We start from the raw sequence: 18,900 nt of genomic DNA on the forward strand, positions 1-18,900 counted from the left end.
TGCATGGCCATGCCTGTTTCACCTCATACCTGCTACCTGTCCCCTGCACACACATACACACACACATACACACACACATGGAGCAACACCAGCAGTGGCTTATAGTTCTCTGTGGTCGTGGACCCAGTAAGAGATGCTGCCACCACAGCCCTGGAAATCAGGGAGCACCACCCACCATCCTGACAATGAAGAGCATCTGCTATGCCTGCCAGTAACTGGGAACTGTGCTTCCCCAGTAACTGCCTGAAGAGGCCACCTAACACCACCTGGCACTTGAGGTGCCTTAATGTGTACTCAGGACTAATGATCAGGAGTTCAGGAAAGGAAGTGAGCTGCTCTGTAAGTTATTTTCCCTTCCTCTCCATGAATGGACTACTCCTAGACTCAGTTCTTTATATCAACATACTGAAGACACCCTGTGAGACCAGGCTGACTCTGTTAGGATGCTGTGGCAAGCTTTATTGGTGTATATACTCTATAAGATTTTCTTAAGCATTATAATAGTTTTTTTTTTTTTAAGCAGTATTTTACTAGTTTGTTCCAGAGCTTCTCATAAGGAAAGAAAAATCTATCTTCTTAGAATTAGATCATTGTTAAATCTAAGAGATGAGACCTAAAGGTATAACCTGGAGATGAACAGGAAGACAACGATCCTTTTTTTGTTTCATTTTTAAAATCAAAACTAGGACCATATTGACTGATAGACTTTTATAACATACTTTTTTCCTCTCACTTAATATTTTGTAATTTTTTTCCACATCATTAAATTTTATGATTATATTTTTAAGGCCACATGATATTTCATGGTTCCATAATTTATCAACCAGTACTCAACTGTTGGATATTTCTTTGCTTTCTCCTTTTAAACATTGTTTTGTGTTTTGGTGACATTCATGCAGATATAATCTTTGTACTACTGTGTAATTATTTTCATAGGATAACTCCTTTGCAGTGGAAATAAATTCTAAAGGGAAGGTTGTACCAGTTTAAATTCTTAATAACTGTATATGAGGACACTGGTTTCTTTGCACACTTGCCAACTGCAAGTATTGTCTCCTGCTTTAATCTTTGTATGCTGCTCTCTGCAAAAGGGTATCTCATGTTCCTGTGCATTTCTCTGGTTATTAGCAAGGTCAAATACAGTTTTGGATGTTCATTGGCCAGTACCATTTCTTTTGTGAATCGTCCACGATACAGGTCTGTCTTTTGTCATGTTTTTATCTCAACTTGTCACTCATCTTTGTTTATAATATCACATGTATTTTTCTACATAATTGGAGTTATTTTGAGGAAAAAAAAATAGCAACCCTTCATTTATTCACAGTCATTCCTTTTAGAGAATTTTTCAGTCAAATGGATAGTAAATCCTTCAAGGCACAACCTAAATGTTCCTTTCTCCATGAAGTCTTCCGTGACTTCATCTAATTTAGTCCTGAGTGACTCTTTCTCGCCTACATGTTTCTACATGGGCACTAATGCTTTATTCAGCCTTTCTTGTATTAAATGTGTTTGTATATCTCCCTAATCATAGCTTTTTGAAAGCAGGAACAATGTTTTATTCCTATTAGCACAATTCAGGGCCCAGTAAGGTATCCTGCCCATAATATATAGTCAGTGGTGGTGGTGGTAATTTAGTTGCTAAGTCATGTCTGACTCTTGTGACCCCACAGACAGAGGAGCCTTGCAGGTTACAGTCCATGGGATTCTCCAGGCAAGAATACTAGGGTGGGTTGCCATTTCCTTCTCCAGGAGATATTCCCAACCCAGGAATCAAACCCGGGTCTCCTGCATTGTAGGCAGATTCTTTACCAACTGAGCTACAAGGGAAGCCCATATATTCAGTAGTGGGAGTTGAATTGATTAGTTAGCTCTTTCAATAACAACACGTTTACACTTGAAACTGTTCTTCACAGAATTTGTTTTGAATTATACATTTGTACAAACATCTATTTTTGCTTTATTGACTATGCCAAAGCCTTTGACTGTGTGGATCACAATAAACTGGAAAATTCTGAAGGAGATGGGAATACCAGACCACCTGACCTGGCTCTTGAGTAACCTGTATGCTGGTCAGGAAGCAACAGTTAGAACTGGGCATGGAACAACAGACTGGTTCCAAATAGGAAAAGGAGTATGTCAAGGCTGTATATTGTCACCCTGCTTATTTAACTTCTATGCAGAGTACATTGTGAGAAACGCTGGGCTGGAAGAAGCACAAGCTGGAATCAAGATTGCCAGGAGAAATATCGATAACCTCAGATATGCAGATGACACCACCCTTATGGCAGAAAGTGAAGAGGAACTAAAAAGCCTCTTGATGAAAGTGAAAGAGGAGAGTGAAAAAGTTGGCTTAAAGCTCAACATTCAGAAAACTAAGATCACAGCATCTAGTCCCATCACTTCATGGCAAATAGATGGGGAAACAGTGGAAACAGTGTCAGACTTTATTTTTTGGGGCTCCAAAATCACTGCAGATGGTGACTGCAGCCATGAAATTAAAAGACGCTTACTCCTTGGAAGGAAAGTTATGACCAACCTAGATAGCATATTGAAAAGTAGAGATATTACTTTGCCAACAAAGGTCCGTCTAGTCAAGGCTATGGTTTTTCCTGTGGTCATGTATGGATGTGAGAGTTGGACTGTGAAGAAAGCTGAGCGCTGAAGAATTGATGCTTTTGAACTGTGGTGTTGGAGAAGACCCTGATGATGGGAGGGATTGGGGGCAGGAGGAGAAGGGGACGACAGAGGATGAGATGGTTGGATGGCATCATCGACTCAATGGACATGAGTTTGAGTGAACTCTGGGAGTCAGTGATGGACAGGGAGGGCTGGCGTGCTGCAGTTCATGGGGTCGCAAAGAGTCAGACATGACTGAGCAACTGAACTGACTAACTGACACTTTCTTTAGGAGAGTTTATTAAAACAGTTTAGGGTTTTTGATAACTGATGCTTCTATAAAGATGATGTGTAGAACTTTACTATTAGACATTGATACCTTCAGAGATTTAGAGAGCTGCCGCCTGTAACTAAGTGGCCCTGGGTGCTTATGGATTATGTATTCCTCTCTAAAAGCACCTCTCTGCTAATAAATCACTGTATCCAGTACTCTCCAGATGAGAAAGGCTGTGAGAATTAACTCTAAAACTGGACTTCAGTGCCCTTTAAATTTATGTGTAGGTTGGTTCCCAACTGGGTTCCAGATCACCGAGGCTGCCATGTAGATGACCTCTGTGCTCATTAATATTCACTGGAACATATTTTTGTGAGCCGTACATCTCTGAGTCTTGTCATTACATAAATCAAGTCATGTTACCTCAAACTGTACAGAATGAACACCAGCCCTAAGAGTGTTCTTTTCTAACTGGTACAATGTCATATGCATTAGTGAGATCTGCATGCTATTCTAGTATGATGTCGGGCATTTGTCATTCCCTTTTGAGAGCCTCTTCCGAGTGTCAGGACAATTATTCAAAACTCAGGCTAGAGACATGAGAGGAGGTTTCTGGGTGTTCTTCCAGTGCACTGCCCAGATTGCTCCTTTAACTGTCTGTTGACAGTGTCATTTGACAACTCCATAGCAGCAGAGGTTAACATGTGTATTCCTGTCTGGTTAGAGATGCAGATGATTTCTGTTCAGTGGGAAGGATAACCCTCTAGGCTGTGGCCCGTGGCCCTGTAGGACATTAAGTAATTTTGCATCTAACTTAGTATCTTAAGCAATACTAACATTCCTTTTTAAATTTATAAATACTTAAGCTCCTCCAATTCTAATTCAACCCCAGTCTTTTACTATTTCCCTTATTAACTGAGTTGAATAAAATCATTCACCACATGTTTATTTTATACAGGTATGAGATCATCTTTTTAGCCTTTTGAAAATTATTCTCCAGCATTATTTTAGGACCCCTCATTTTTACTGTAGCTGCCAAGTAGTTTAGATTGCTCGGTAAATAATAAAATACACTATTATTAACAAAAACAAAAGCAAGTCAGCTGGTAATCAGATCCCAGCCTGTTTCCCCCCCCCCTCCTTCTTCTTTCACTGTTAAATACTTTTTCTGCTTGTAACCTAGAAAAGATGGGCTAGAAAGCCGCACAGAATCATTCTTTCTGTGACTCCATCTGCCAACAACATTTGTTAAGCCCCGTGTGTAAAGAGCATGGCCCTGGAGGATGCAGTGAACTTGCAGCAAAAGTGGGGATGTTGCTGCATGGTTTCATGTTATTTTCAACTGGAGTCCTGCTTGGCCGCAGCAGGAGGGAAAATATCCATCAGGATGGTGAAATGAAGATAACACGGGAACATTTTGCCAGATAAAGAAAGAAAGCTCCATTAGCTAAATTATCATCCAAACATCCAAAAATGATCATTTTGTTGTTGGGCTTTTTTAGTTGAATTGTTAATAACATAGTGAGACTAACACATTTGGTCCTTAGAATCAGATATGAGAGTCCCAAGGAAATGTTTCTTTTGGGAAAATCACTATGAGAACTATGGCTGATGGAGAATATTTTATTCCAACCAACTATCAATTCTATCATTTTGTTCAACTTCGATTGAGCTTCAGTGCCATGTCAAATCCTGTGTGCTCTGTAAGCTTCCCTGATCACCCAAGACCAAAGTTAACTTCTGCACACTTGTTTGTAGTCCTCATTTGAGACTTATATACTCTCTTGACCATTATTTTTATATGCATCTAGTTTTTCCTCTCAGTCTAGGCCATAAATTCCTGGGGAACAAGTTTTGTTTCCCACACTTTTATATCTTTCACAGTGTTGGTTATATAGTGTGTGCACGCTAAGTTGCTTTAATCATGTCTAACTCTTTGAGACTCTATGGACTGTAGCCCACAATTCGCCTCTGTCCCTGGGATTCTCCAGGCGAGAATACTGGGATGGGTTGTCCAGCTTTCCTCCAAGGGATCTTCCCCACCCAGGGATCAGACTTGTGTCTCTTAATGTCTCCTGCATTGGCTTGCGAGTTCTTTACCACTAGCACCTCCTGGTTATATAGTAGCAGCTCAGTAATCAGTATCTGTTGGTGGGTTCACAGGAGAGCAGATTACTCTTGGCCAGTGTAGGCAGAAAAGTGCTATAGCCTGACTTTTTTTCCCTGAGATAACCAAGTTCATGGGCAAATGATACAGTTATTCCTCTGGAAGATCCTGAAGTAATGCATGCAGTCTCCTGTATGGCATTTTTAAACTCTCCACAGCCATTATTGCTGTTTTCTTTATACTGCACTATGCTTAAACAGCCAACTCATTGAAAGAGTCCCTGATGCTGGGAAAGACTGAGGGCAGAAGGAGAAGAGGGCATCAGACATTGAGATGGCTGGATGGCATCACCGATGCAATGGACATGAACTTGGGCAAACTTCGGGAGACGGTGAGGGACAGAGAGGCCTGGTGTGCTGCCCCCATGGGGTCGCAAGAGTCAGACACGACTGGGCGACCGAACAACAACAGTGCTTAGAGTTGGAGTTGTGCTTACTGAGCAGAGAGCTTAGGAAACTACTCTAGACTTTTCGATGCAGTATTTAAATTTGACTCGTCTAATGAAGAGCAGGATGCGCACAGGGAGAACAAATCTAATTCCATATAATAACATGCATTTTTACATTTGTTTAAGGGAAGCATTTATTAAAGCAGCATGCCTTGCTTTTCATGGAGCCAGTTAGAATCTTAAAGAAGTCTAATACGGCAGAGAACTAGAGTTGAATCTAACAGAATATGTAGACTATTTCCTATTTTAAGGATAGCCTGTCTCCCAGTAATAAAAATTAAGGATTTTAAAGAGTGCACATCCTTCATAACACATATCTTGGCCAAAAGGTTTGTTTGGATTTTTCCTCAACATCTTACTTTTTGGCGAACTCAGCGCTTTGCTCATGGGATTCAATTAAAAATTCTTTGACCTTGAGTCATTAGGGTGAGCTGTGAGCTAACACGGGGACAGCACAAGGGACCACTTTGTCTTCTGTGACATGAACCCCCTTCCAAGTACTTCCTGAGTCCAGGTGCGTTTTAGGGTGACTCTAAGAGCCCTGAAGTAAGGCAAGAGCATTGTGGCATAAAAGGATAAAACTCTTGGTATTTTTCAACCAGTGATCCTCAAACTTTACTGTATACACAGATTACCAGAGGATTTTGTTAATGCGGATTTTGATTTTGTGGGTCCTTTTAATAAGCTCCCTAGTGGTGCTCCTGGGGCTGCACGGTGATCATCATTGCCTTAGAGAATCTGGGGCTTTCAGACCCCTCATTGCTACGCTAGAATCTACCCTCTTCCTGAAGCTCTTTATCCTTTTCTTCTTTTGGTGTTCTAGCCCGTGGGGCCACTGTGCCTCCTCCCTCCCAGGGATCCCTGTCATTTCACCAACGCAAAATAGGACTCACTCCTTTCCTTTTTGATAATAAGCTGTTTGTGACAGGAAAATGGAACAAGATGACGAAGTGAAGTATCAGATGCTCCCAGGCAAGAATCCACCGCATCTGAGATTATCGAGACAAAATGTTGCATGTTTTACATCGTGGGCAAGGATTTGTCTCTAACCCTTAGTAAAATTTAATAGCAGTTACTGTGATGAAACTTCAAGACAAAATTCTGTCACCAGTATGGTTTTGTTCATATGGAAAATGGGAATCCTTGGAGAATAGTAACCAGAGGGTTGTTATCTGCTGGTTTTCATTTGGACAAGAACTCCAGCCATACTATAGTAACATACAAAATGGAAAACATCCATGATGCCCTTTAAAATTCTGGCTTCAAATATAAATCTCAAATATTTTTTAAAGTTCTTTTATCTTTTAAATTTCTTGGCCCCACTGTGCAGCATGTGGCATCTTAGTTTCCCAGCCAGTGATTGAAACTGTGCTCCTTACATTTGGAAGCGGGAATCTTATTTACCATTGGACCACTAGGGAGTCCCCTCAAACATGTTTTAGTGTGAAATAGTGAAGAGAAGCCAACAGAATGAAAAAACAGCCCTAAAGAAAAACATCTATTTCTGCTTTATTGACTATGCCAAAGCCTTTGACTGTGTGGATCACAATAAACTGTGGAAAATTCTGAAAGAGATGGGAATACCAGACCACCTGACCTGACTCTTGAGAAACCTGTATGCAGGTCAGGAAGCAACAGTTAGAACTGGACATGGAACAATGGACTGGTTCCATATAGGGAAAGGAGTACGTCAAGGCTGTATATTTTCACCCTGCTTATTTAACTTATATGCAGAGGACATCATGAGAAACACTGGGCTGGAAGAAGCACAACCTGGAATCAAGATTGCCGGGAGAAATATCGGTAACCTCAGATATGCAGATGACACCACCCTTATGGCAGAAAGTGAAGAAGAACTAAAGAGCCTCTTGATGCAAATGAAAGAGGAGAGTGAAAAGTTGGCTTAAAATTCAGCATTCAGAAAACTAAGATCATGGCATCTGGTCCCATCACTTCACGGCAAATAGATGGGGAAACAATGGAAATGGTGTCAGACTTTATTATTTGGGGTTCCAAAATCATTGCATATGGTGACTGCAGCCATGAAATTAAAAGACGCTTTCTCTTTGGAAGAAAAGTTATGATCAACCTAGACAGCATATTAAAAGCAGAGACATTACTTTGCCAACAAAGGTCCACCTAGTCAAAGATATGGTTTTTCCAGTAGTCATGTATGGATGTGAGAGTTGGACTATTAGGAACGCTGAGCACCAAAGAATTGATGCTTTTGAACTGTGGTATTGGACAAGACTCTTGAGAGTCCCTTGGACTGCAAGGAGATCCAACCAGTCCATCCTAAAGGAGATCAGTCCTGAGTGTTCATTGGAAGGACAGGCTGATGCTGATGCTGAATACTTTGGCCACCTGATGCGAAGACTGACTCAATGGAAAAGACCCTGATGCTGGGAGGGATTGAAGGTGGGAGGAGAAGTGGCTGACAGAGGATGAGATGGTTGGATGGCATCACCAACTTGATGGACATGAGTTTGAGTCAACTCCGGGAGTTAGTGATGGACAGGGAAGCCTGGCATGCTGCAGTCTGTGAGGTCACAAAGAGTCAGACATGACTGAGCAACTAAACTGAAGTGAACTCAACCCACCAAGCAACCTTCTGAAAACAATACCCTCTGGCAGTCTAGATTCAGAAATTATATAATTTATCCAAGAACAGCAACTAGTAAATTGAGTTAAATATGAAAAAAAAAGTGAGTGTTAGTCACTCCGTCATATCTGACTCTTTTCGATCCCATGGACTGTCGCCCGCCAGCCTCTCTGTCCATGGAATTCTCCAGGCGAGAATACTGGAGTGGGTTGCCATTTCCTTCTCCAGGGGATTTTCATAATCAGTGATCAAAGCCAGTCTCCTGCATTGCCTGCAGATTCTCTAGCATCTGAGCCACCAGGGAAGCTCATTTATTTAAATCTAAGGCCTACCAGAAAAGTTGGCAGTCTACTTCTCATGGACTACAAAAGCCCTGGGCTAGACTTTTTCCCCAATCCGGTGCCTGTGTTAGCACTCCTCACATGCTGGTCTGAATTCTGTAACTGAAACGGTCTCCAGGACCACACACCCAAAGAAGTTCCGTTTGCATTTCTGCTGCTGTCAGTGCAAAGTGAGCACTGTTCTCCTGGCCTCTCTCACACTCACGTCCCACCTGTTTCTCAAGTAAGGGAGAGGCACATTTCATTTACCTAGAGGTTTTTGAAAGACTTAAATGAGTTTGTTGAAGAGCTGAGTTCTCCAGATTCCATCTTTAAATGTTATGTTCACTGCCTCTCCTCTTTTGCCCCCTGAAGTTTGAGTAAATATATTTTTGAAAGGTATTAATCTAATTATGTGTCCATGTTTACTTCTCTGTTTATCCATCTGTTTAATTCCTATCCCTCTGTACTGAAAATAATAATCTCATACACTGAATTATTTGGATCACATTTAGGTTTTTGCATTTAATTTAGAGAGACATTTTTTTGAAGTGGTTATGATGTTTAGAGATTCAGACCTTTCCTCATTTAAAGAAACTGGTTAATCAATTTTAAAAAGAAACAAAGGGAGATTTGATGCCTGGTCTTGAATATTTGAAGAACTGTTTAACACAAGAATAATTAGATAATTTATTTGCTATTAAAAATGTTACCGGGACTTCCCTGGAGGTCCAGTGGTTAAGAATCCATCTTCCAGTGGAGGGGACATGGGTTTGAACCCTGGTCAGGGACCTAAGATCCCACATGCTACGGGGCAACTAAGCACACACACCACGACTACTGAGCCCACACACAGCCGCTGGGCCCATCACTGCAGCCACTGAGCCCACGCGCCACAACCAGAGAGGAACCCACGTGCCGCAGCAGAGAGCCCAGCTGCTGCCTAAGCCAAAAATAAATAATTTTTTTAAATGTGTTATCAATTGCAGGCATACTTAGGTCAAAATGACTTCTTTTGGGACTTCCTCGGTGGTCCAGTGGTTAAGACTCTGCGCTTCCGCCACCCAGGGAATGCGGATTAGATCCCTGGCCCAGGTGGCCCTAGTGGTAAAGAACCCACCTGCAAATGCAGATGACTTAAGAGATGTGAATTCGATCCCTGGTTTGGGAAGATGCCCTAGATGAGGGCATGGCAACCCACTCCAGTATTCCTGCCTGAAAAATCCCATGGACAGAGGAGCCTGCTGGGCTGCAGTCCCTAGGGTCGCAAAGAGTCAGACACGACTGACGTGATTTTGCACACACGCTGGAAACTAAGATCCCCTACGTGCATTGTGGTGCAGCCAAAAAAAAGAGGGGGAGCAGCAGCTCTTTCCTGGTTGGAACCATGGAGGGTTCAGAAGATAAGAAAAAGAAGGTTTTTGCTATGCCAGAAACCCTTAGATCAAATAAAAGATTTTTGCAGAGCTTAAGATCAAGAGCTTGAGAAAGAAGTCTGCCCTAAAGATGCTTTGAAAAGCAAAGAGAAAGCTCATCTATGAAAAAGTTCTATGAAAAAGCTAAGCATTATGACAGGAATACAGGCAGATGGTATCACAGGAATATAGGTAATCATATCCATTACCTGCAAAAGTTTCGAATGGCTAGGATGGCAAGAAAAGCCAGCAACATCTATGTACCCTCTGAATCCAAACTGGCGCTTGTCATAAGGATCAGAAGTATCGGTGGCATTTGCTAAAAGGTTGGAAAGTTATTGCAGCTTGTTTGCCTCTGTCAGATCTTCAGTGGCACCTGTGTGAAGCTCAGCAACGCTTCAGTTACCACGCTGAGAACTGTGGAACCATACACTGCATGAGAGTCCCCAGACCTGCGGTCAGTAAATGAATTGATCTACAAGTGTGCTTATGGCAAAACCAACAAGAAGTGAATTGACCTGACAGATAACACAGTGATTGCTCGATCTCTTGGCAAAGATGGCATCATCTGCATGGAGAATCAGATTCATGAGGTCTGTGCCATTGGAAAATGTTTCAAAGACGCATGCAACTTCCTGTGGCACTTCAAGTTGTCTTCTGCACGAGGTGGAATGAAGGAAGAGACCACCCATTTTGTAGAAGGTAGAGATGCTGGCAATCGGGAAGACCAGATCAACAGGCTTATTAGAAGGATGAACTAAGGTATCTACTGTGATTATTTTTGTAATCTGGTCAGTTAATAAACAGAGGCTGCTTTCAAATTAAAAAATTTAAATGATAAAAATAGGCAAAGGATCTGAGTGGACGTTTCTCAAAAAAACTGGCTAATAATCTCACGAAGACCTGCTCAATGTCAATATCTATCAAGGAAATGCAAGTAAAAACCATTGTGAGATGGCACTTCTCATCCTGTCGAAAAGTAGATGATCCAGGTGTTGTAGAGGATGTGGAGAAAATGGAAACTGTCCATCGTAGGTGGTGGTGTAAAGAGCTGTGTCTGCTGTGGAGAACACTCTGGAGTTCCTCAAAAGGTTAAGCGGGGAGTTTCTATCAGTTCAGTTCAGTTGTTCAGTCATGTCCAGCTCTCTGCGACCCCATGGACTGTAGCACGCCAGGCCTCCCTGTCCATCACCAACTGCTGGAGTCCACCCAAACCCACGTCCATTGAGTCGGTGATGCCATCCAACCATTGCATCCTCTGTCATCCCCTTCTCCTCCTGCCCTCAATCTTTCCCAGCATCAGGGGTCTTTTCAAATGAGTCAGCTCTTCGCATCAGGTGGCCAAAGTATTGGAGTTTCAGCTTCAACATCAGTCCTTCCAATGAACATTTAGGACTGATCTCCTTTAGGATGGACTGGTTGGATCTCCTTGCAGTCCAAGGGATTCTCAAGAGTGTTCTCCAACACCACAGTTCAAAAGCATCAATTCTTCTGTGCTCAGCTTTTTTTATAGTCCAACTCTCACATCCATACATGACTACTGGAAAAACCATAACTTTGACTAGATGGACCTTTGTTGGCAAAGTAATGGCTCTGCTTTTTAGTATGCTGTCTGGGTTGGCCATAACTTTCCTGCCAAGGAGTAAATGTCTTTTAATTTCATGGCTGCAGTCAGGACCCAGCAACTCTTTTTTTTTTTTTCCCATCTTTATTGAGGTATTATTGTACATCATTGTGTGTGCGTGTGTACTCAGTCACTTTAGTCCTGTCCAACTCTTCAACTCTATGGACTGTAGCCAGTCACGCTCCTGGGTCCATGGGATTATCCAGGCAAGAACACTGGAGTGGGTTGCCATGCCCTCCTTCAGGAGATCTCCCCAACCCAGGGATGGAACCTGTGTCTCCTACAGCTCCTACACCTCCTCCATCAGCTCCTGCAGATTCTTTACTTCTGAGCCAATTAATGGATACAGTTTGGTTGGACATTTGTATAAACCCATATTATTAACACCACAATATAGGTATTAAACATATTCATCACCTACAAAAGTTTCGCTGTGTCCATCTGTTGGATAACCATGTTATTTTTCACCAATTCATATGTTTAAACACATGAAATCTTCAAAATAGTCCTCTTCGTTCAATCCTCTGGACACAGCAATTCTAAGATTATTCTAATTCTAATCCTCAGAATATAAGAAACAAAAACATATGTCCACATAAAAACTTGTACACAGGGCTCCCCTAGTGGCTCAGTGGTAAAGAATCCACCTGCCAATGCAGGAGACACAGATTCGATCCCTGATCTGGGGAGATCCCACATGCTGCAGAGCAACTAAGCCCATTCACCACAACTACCAAGCCTACAGCCTAGAACCCGTGACCCGCAACTGCTGAAGCCCACGCACCCTAGAGCCCATGCTCTGCAACAGGAGGACCACTGCAGTGAGAAGCCTGTGCCCCATAACTTGAGAGCAGCCCCCACTCTCTGCAACTAGAGAAGCGCCCTGGCAGTAACAAAGACCCAGCATAGCCAAACAGAAAAAATACATAACTTTTTGGAAAAAACAAAAAGAAGTGTACGCAAATGTTTGTGTGCTGTGCTTAGTAGCTTCAGTCGTGTCCAACTCTTTGCAACCCCATGGACTGCAGCCCACCAAGCTGCAGTCCATGGGATTCTCCAGGTAAGAATACTGGAGCGAGCTGCCATTTCCTTCTCCAGGGGATCTTCCTGACCCAGGAATCGAACCCGAGTCTGCCTCGTCTCCTGCACTGCAGGCGGATTCTTTACCACTGAGTCACTGGGGAAGCCCACACAAATGTTTTTAGGAGCATTATTCATAATAGCCAAAAAATGGAAACAACCCATCAACTTGATGAATGGATAAATAAGCTGTGGTATATCCATGTGATTTACTATTCCTTGACAATGCGAAGGAATGAACTTTTATTGGATAGTACTGATACACACTATAAACTGGATGGACCTTGAAAACATAGTGCTAAGTGAAAGGAGCCTGTTGCTAAAGGCTACATGTCACATAATTTCCTTTGCATAAAATATCCAGAATGTGCAAATCTATAAGATAGGAGGACTTGGCACTTTCACTGCTGAAGGTCTGTTTTTGATGCCTGGCCCAGGAATGAAGATCCCGAAAGCTTGTGGCACAGCCAAAAAATATATATATTAGTGATTGACCTGCGGGTGGAGTGCGGGTGGGAAATGGGAAGTTACTTCCAATGGGTGTGAACTTTCTTTTTGGGTTGGTGAAAATGTAAAATTGATTTGTGGTGATGGTTGCACAACTTGGTGAATACACTAAAGTCCATTGAATTCTATACTTTATATGATTGAATGATATTTCTATAAAGCTATTGAAAAAGAAAGTAGAAGTATACCATGTGAGAATGTTTAAACAGTAGAAAGGTATTACCTAATTATTAAAGTGTTCCACTTTATACTCAAACATGAAAGATGAGTGTTTTGCCAGGATTCCAGTTTTTTGATGTTGAAGTTGCCTTTCCAAGGATGGAGTCAGATACTCTGTCTTTATCTGAAAGCACCCAGGGCTTGGTCCCAGGGTCTCTGCTTTGTGACTTTAGTGTGATTTTTCTAATACTTTTTTTCTCATTAACTCCTGAGTCTACTGCTGTCTCTTAACTTCATACACTGGCTTGGATATTTTGAAGTTTAGAGACCTATTCACTGGGAAATCAAACCAGGGCTGTAAGGAAGATTTTGGGATTCTTAGAATGACAAGAGTTCAAATAAGGACAATGGAACCAAAGCAGAATAACAAATAGCAAGTCCTGCTCTACCAAGGAAGGTGAAGTACTCCTAAGAAAGAAGGTGTAGAAAGTGTTAGTCACCCAGTCGTGTTCGACTCTTTGACCCATGGACTATAGCCCACCATTCTCCCTTGTCCATGGAATTCTCCAGGCAAGAATACTGGAGTGGGTTGCCATTTCCTTCTCCAGGGGATCTTCCCCACCCTGGGATCAAACCTGGGTCTCCCACATTGCAACCAGACTCTTTACTATCTGAGCCCCCAGGGAAGCCCAGAAGTACTCCTAAGACGGGAGCAATTGAACTACCAGCTGGAATTCAGAATTCTCCACTTCACACTGAGATTGCCCAAGTTCCTCAAATCCTACAGTAGGAGAACTTCCTTTAAAAGTTAGGTAAAAATAGAATATGAACGTTTAAGATCAAGACCTCTTAGGATCTAGATTTTTATTTCAGAGTTCTTCCTTGTTAACTGCACAAAACTTAGGCATAATCAAATGTATCAAGTTTGAATGATATTCTAATTACTAAAATGGGATTCTACTTACTAAACGGGAAAACTGTCCCGAAGTTTTGAGGTAGCAAAGGCTGTAACACCAGATACGTCTGCCGATTGCTTTGTCAGCACCTTCTCATACTCAGACTTCCAGGTAGCTCAGCAATTTCTTGGGCTTCCCGAGTGTCACAGTGGTAAAGAACTCACTCGCCAATGCAGGAGACACAAGAGACCCTGGGTTGGGAAGCTCCCTGGAGTAGGAAATGGCAACCCTCTCCAGTATTCTTGTCTGGAAAATTCCATGGACAGAGGAGTTTGGTGGGTTACAGTCCATGGGGTCACAAAGAGCTGGGCACAACTGATCCACTGAGCCTGCACACTCGCAGCAATTTCTGGATTACAGGAAATTTACATAACTGAAAAGAAAAGAGAAGAAAAAGTAGAGGGGAGAAATTAAAAGCATCCAACTGAGATAAAGGATAAATAGGGAATGGGAAACAAAAAGGAAATAGACAAATTTAGGGAAAAAAATAGCAAAGTCAAAAGAATAGCAAAGGATGATCAATGGATTAGAAACAGAGAATCTGATTCTGGGACCAGCTCTACTGTTAGTAAATTGTGTAGTCTTGGTCACAGCCCTTCCCTTCTCCCAGGTTTATGGGCCCATATAATCAGTGATACTGGTCTTTGGGATCAAATGAGTATGAGTTCTAAGTATTAAAAAATGAGATTTGATTTCCTTTGCAGTTTGTCTCCTTACTATATAGTTGTTATGAAAACACTCTCTGAAAAAAAAAATATAGTACTTAAAAAAGGTAAATTTGCCAGTCACTGACAAGCTCTATTCTTTTGATGACTCCCTGAACCCAGTCACTGAGACTTATCTGTCACTTTCAGTGTCCTGCGTGATTTTGTCCGGATTCAACAACACAAAGTAATGGTAAGAATCCCCTCCTATCAGAAAGTCTTCTAAACAAAAAGTGTTGATTACCTTAGAGACATAACTGAACAGTGTAACCCAGATCATTGCCCCTGGGATCTTTCTGTCCCTTTCTGTGGCACTTGTCCTTGGGGGCGGGGGGTGGTGCAAAGCCCTCTAGGAAGTTTAAAGATTTCTTTATAAAATGGTTACGGCATTTGAAGTCATCTCAAGTCTAAATTAAACAGCTATACAGTACTGCTTTGGGAACATCTGAATTATTGTTTTAACAGAAATGCAGTTAATTATTAAATATGCACAGCAACTTAAACGAGTCGCTGCTGACTTGAATAAATGGATCACTTGTAATGAATCTGATTTTAAAGCAAATGAATACTCTGAAGTGCTTTAAAAGGTTGTTCTAGATTATATCTGAGGTAAATAAGTTAACATATAGTAATCTTTTTTAAAAAAACGAGTTTTTCTTTAATGCTTTTCAGACTTTTGCATTCAATCCAAGAAGATCAAGAATTTGCCTCTGGACCAAGTTGGAAAATAACAGTGTAGTTATTCTCTTGTCTGATTTTCATAAGCTTTTTAAAAGAGGCATTTTATTTCTGGAGAAACAGTCACAGCTTGAATTTAGTCTTCATGTCCAATACATGGAGGGACTTTTAGTTCCTGAATACCAGATAAGCAAGGACTTTTTGTCCTGCTTGTGAAACGTACCTAAAGTAAGCTCAGGAATGTATTTTCTCAGATAATACTATCCAGACTTCATTATAATATCCTTGAATTTATAATATCCTTGCAAATAAGTAAAAACTCAAAACTCCTTGTGCATATGTATGGTTCATTTTAACAAAAATTTCAAGTAAGTGAAAAAATACAGTGCTGGGTTAAAAATCCTCCTTATTTCGTTCTCATAAGCAGTTTAAGTAGCCTTTCTGTGATGTCTGTTTTTGAATTCGCATAGATCACAGGCTTCCTTGGGTGTCAGGACCAGATCTTAACAATCTTTGCACTCTCGGAGCCCAGCCGTGTAGTCAGTTGAAATTCTTCCCATGAAAACCGCCATCCTCTGGTGCCCAGTCACACAATTTCAAACTGGCAAGGATCTAAAGTGAGTTTTTTCAGTAGCTACCAGTGCGTCTGAGAACTGAATCTACTTGATGCAGAACAGCTATTTTGAGTAAATTTCAGAGGTCAGCTGAAACCCCGCACCGGGCGGAACCCTTCCCGGGGACTCCTGCCCGCTGCGCGCTCGGGCTGCATGCGGCATCTCCAAGAAACCTCCCGTGTGAGGCTATTCTTGGCGGACACAAGTTTCTTTCAGTGATAGACCAAAATCAAGGGGGAAAGAAGGCTCTCTTCGGGGGTCAAAAGGGAACCACGAGAGTGTTTTAATAGTGTAGTTTCCCAGGAACACGGGCAGGGTGGGGGTTCCCTTGGCGCGCTCGGTGAACTCTAGTAAACACGCCTACAGCTCCGCGTACGCGCGCTCTCCAGAAGGCAGTGTCTTCCTGCACCGCCTTTTCCTAATGGATTTCCATTTCATCGATCGGGACCTAGATGCTGGCTAGCAATTAGTCCTAATCAGGCAGCAGGAGTGTCTGGGAGGGGACTGCCAGCTAGCCTAATTGCTGGCAGCTGCGGGGACGCCCCACGCGCAGCTGCAGGGCACCGGCTGTTAACCCTCTGTGTCCCGAGCTCCACACGGAGGCTCGGCCCGGCAAAACTGCGGCACGTGTGGGGATCGGTGGGTTATCTTTATTTTGGAAAACTGCACTGAGAAGCTTGGATTACTTTATCTCCAAAGATACTTTAGGATAAGGGGTGAACTGTATAACCCTGCTCTACAGCGGAAATTCATAGAGGGACTGAAACAGGATTTTTTAAAAGCTCTATCATGAAAATCATCAAAAATTCACAGAAGTGGAATAAGCCCATACATCCATCAAATACTACTCTACATGCTGCCATTCTTTTTCATTTATTTCCCATCTCCGTTTTTGTTTGTATTGTAGTTGCTTTTTTTTTTTACTTCTTAATACATGTTTATTTGAAATAAGTGAGCTTTGTTCACAGTTCTTCTGTTCCTTTTTTCATAAAAGCTGCCACCTCTCTTTTCTTTACATTCTGTCCTGTTTTTTTCATGATAGGTATTTTAGAGGGATGACAATTTTTCTCCCCACCCACCCGCAGAAATCCCCACAACCACCTCACACAAATGCAGATGACCAAATTCTGAAAAGTGACTTCATAATGGATTTCCAACCTCTGAGCAGTAGAGATAGCACAGTCTGAAAACCAGGGTGGCGCAGTGACATGTCTCCAGAGATGAAGAAGGGCCCTTTTGGTTTCCAGAACAGAACAGACTTGCTCGAGAGGCCCACAGACCTCGGCAGATCACCAGAATCCACTTGATCTTTCTACTTGGGAGGACCGTCACTCCGTCCAGGACATCACTGCCCCCTACCCTGGGCCCCCTGCCCCGGTTCATCAGTGCTCCCAGGGCTCCTCAGCTTACTGGAATATTTTAAAGCAGCTCTCAGACTTCTTTTCACTTCTAAGTGCTTTAGTGTATGATTCTAATATATATGGAATATAGCCACAAAATTTACTACACTCAACAGAACAGCTAATAATAATTCCATTGAATGTGTCTGCTTCAAGGATCTAGTCAAAGTCAGATGTATATAGTTGTGATTGAGGTGACCATTTGTTCTGTACAATTCACATTTTAAATATGGTAGGTTATATCCTCAAGGTGTACTTTCATGTCTTCCCCATGTTTTCTGTAAATCCACAGTAAAATCTAGAAGCTTCATGAGAATTAGGTTTGGGTTTTTTTTCCCCAAGAATACTTCATAGGTGGTGCTATGAAGTTCTATCACTTCTTCCTCAGGAGGCACAAATGTCTAACTGTCCAATCTCAGTGATGTTAGGATTGACCACTGAGTCCAAATGTCGTCAATCTGATGCGTCCATCACAAAGTTCTCCCATTAACTTTACCTGATAGTTTCAGCAGACATTAATAATCCTTGCCTAGAATGATTCTTTCATTTGGGGTTACTAAGTGGTGGCATTCTAATCTTTTCATTCCTTTGCCATGTATTAATATTAGCCATGATTCTTACAGAGAAGAATTTCCCCCTTGTGTTTTTTAAGGCAGGATAAATAACTCGGTTCCTTTCTCTTGTATCAGATTGATTCCCTAAGCCACCTCATAATGTAACTATGAACAAAGTTTTGGATTTTTATATGTTTGATATGTTTTAATCCAAAGTAGTCCTAGTTTTTTAAATGCTTAATCATCTCAGATTTATTCAGTGGTGCTTTTCAAACTTATTCTGTACCCTTTTTATTTGTCTCTGTTAGCCTTGGAAACTTTTCTGCCCTTTGCCTGGACTAATAGTTTTCCAAGGAGCCCTGGTTGCTTTTAGTAAACTGGGAATGATGGGTATTCTGTCTAATGGATTGTCATTGCTTCTAGTCCAACGCACTATGTTTAAAGAGACAAAATGAAGCTGTATTGAATTCAGGTTGGTATTAGTCTCCTACGGAGCGATACCCAACTGTACTCATCTTAAACTTCCTCCTTCCTGTCCCAAAGCAACAAGTGTCTGGTTTTGGCATCTCCAGTTCCAGGACACATGGTCAGTTCCCTCCTCACTTGCCTCCTCGGTCATCCTTGCCTTCTCTATCAGTGAGTCAGGGACAGCCACTCGCTCCTCTGTCCCCTAGCTTCCCTCCCAAGCTAGCTAGAATGAATGCTCTCTGAAAGCAATAATGATTTCTACTCACTTGGGAGTCCTCCATAATGCTGAGCACAGAGTAGGTTTTCAATAAACT

At 41.9% G+C, this 18,900-nt stretch overlaps 1 long non-coding RNA gene and 1 pseudogene across 4 annotated transcripts in view; both read left to right on the forward strand.

Moving 5' to 3' along the window:
* The window catches only part of LOC147373410 (uncharacterized), a 29,116-nt gene extending 11,236 nt beyond the window's left edge, over window positions 1–17,880 (forward strand). The window contains exons 2-4 of one of the 3 annotated variants that reach the window (XR_015161884.1): window positions 15,023–15,065; window positions 16,021–16,167; window positions 17,250–17,880. This is a non-coding gene — a long non-coding RNA (uncharacterized LOC147373410). Of the gene's footprint in view, window positions 1–15,022; window positions 15,066–16,020; window positions 16,168–17,206 lie in introns of all 3 variants that reach the window. The other 2 variants (XR_015161883.1, XR_015161882.1) reach the window with 2 other exon arrangements.
* LOC147373411 (large ribosomal subunit protein uL30-like) lies at window positions 9,815–10,671 on the forward strand (annotated as a pseudogene). The gene is made up of 2 exons (XR_015161881.1): window positions 9,815–10,017; window positions 10,049–10,671. The product of XR_015161881.1 is annotated as a large ribosomal subunit protein uL30-like (transcript).
* Window positions 17,881–18,900: the final 1,020 nt, after the last annotated feature.

The sequence above is a fragment of the Bos grunniens genome, chromosome 4, assembly GCF_055505025.1.
Source record: "Bos grunniens cultivar Pamir isolate PY7600 chromosome 4, Bosgru_T2T1.0, whole genome shotgun sequence".
Taxonomy (NCBI): Eukaryota; Metazoa; Chordata; class Mammalia; order Artiodactyla; family Bovidae; genus Bos; species Bos grunniens.